The sequence below is a fragment of the Octopus bimaculoides genome, chromosome 23, assembly GCF_001194135.2.
Source record: "Octopus bimaculoides isolate UCB-OBI-ISO-001 chromosome 23, ASM119413v2, whole genome shotgun sequence".
Taxonomy (NCBI): domain Eukaryota; kingdom Metazoa; phylum Mollusca; class Cephalopoda; order Octopoda; family Octopodidae; genus Octopus; species Octopus bimaculoides.
In genome coordinates, this window is record NC_069003.1 from 31,720,228 (window position 1) to 31,721,347 (window position 1,120).

Below are 1,120 nucleotides of genomic sequence, written 5' to 3' on the forward strand. Positions count from 1 at the left end.
CCCCCCCACTTTTGATCCTTTTTGTCTGAGGAAAGGTTTATTTTTCTTTCTCAATATTTACCACTATTTCTGCTGTTTTCTCTCTCTCTGGTCAAATTGGATGTAACTTGACCTATAAAGGTTAGTGGACATTTATTAAGGATGATGGTGGTGATTTGGAAGGAAAAAAAACATGAAATGCAAATGTATGTTTGTGTGCATTACCAACCTTGTAATATCTTTTCTATGTACTATGTTTCTAATAAGCGATATAGCTTTGTTTGACAACATGTAAAATTTTAAGTTACCTGAAGCTGAATCAAACTTATTATATTTGTATAGTTGCAAATATATCCACACACACACATACACACATATATATATGTATATATAGTAACGCACATATATGTATAATATATGTATATATAATGACACACATATGTATATAGTCAGACATATATATATATGTATATATATTGTCATGCAGCAGTGGCTGTGTGGGAAGTAGCTTCCTTACCAACCACATGGTCCCAGGTTCAGTCCCACTGTGTAGCACCTTGGGCAAGTGTCTTCTACTATAGCCTCGGGCCTTGTGAGTGGATTTGGTAGAGAGAAACTGAAAGAAGCCCGTCGTATGTGTGTGTTTGTGTGTCTGTGTTTGTCTCCCCACCATCGCTTGACAACCAATGTTGGTGTGTTTACATCTCTGGAGCTTAGTGGTTCAGCAAAAGAGACCAATAGAATGAGTACTAGACTTACAAAGAATAAGTCCTGGGATTGATTTGTTTGACTAAAGGCGGTGCTCCAGCATGGCTGCAATCAAATGACTGAAATAAATAAAAGAATATACATGCAGATGTGCTTAAGCATATGTATGTACATATACTTATGCATATATATATATATATATATATATGTCATTGTGTGTATATAGTTACATACATATATATGTATATTTAGTAGCCCACCACATGGGAAGCCCAGATTTGATTTCTAACCAACACAAACAAGATTTTTTGGCATTCTTTTTAATGGCAGTGCCCCAGCATGGCCAATTCTTCTGATTAAACCTGGACAAAAACAAAAATCTCTTACTGAAAGAGCAGTAGAAGATTAAAAGAGAAAAACTACCTTGGTTAAA

The 1,120-nt window shown here is 35.2% G+C and overlaps 1 protein-coding gene across 1 annotated transcript in view; it reads left to right on the forward strand.

Moving 5' to 3' along the window:
• LOC106870408 (cytohesin-1) overlaps window positions 1–1,120 on the forward strand; it is a 102,312-nt gene that overhangs the window by 90,886 nt on the left and 10,306 nt on the right. The window lies entirely within an intron of this gene.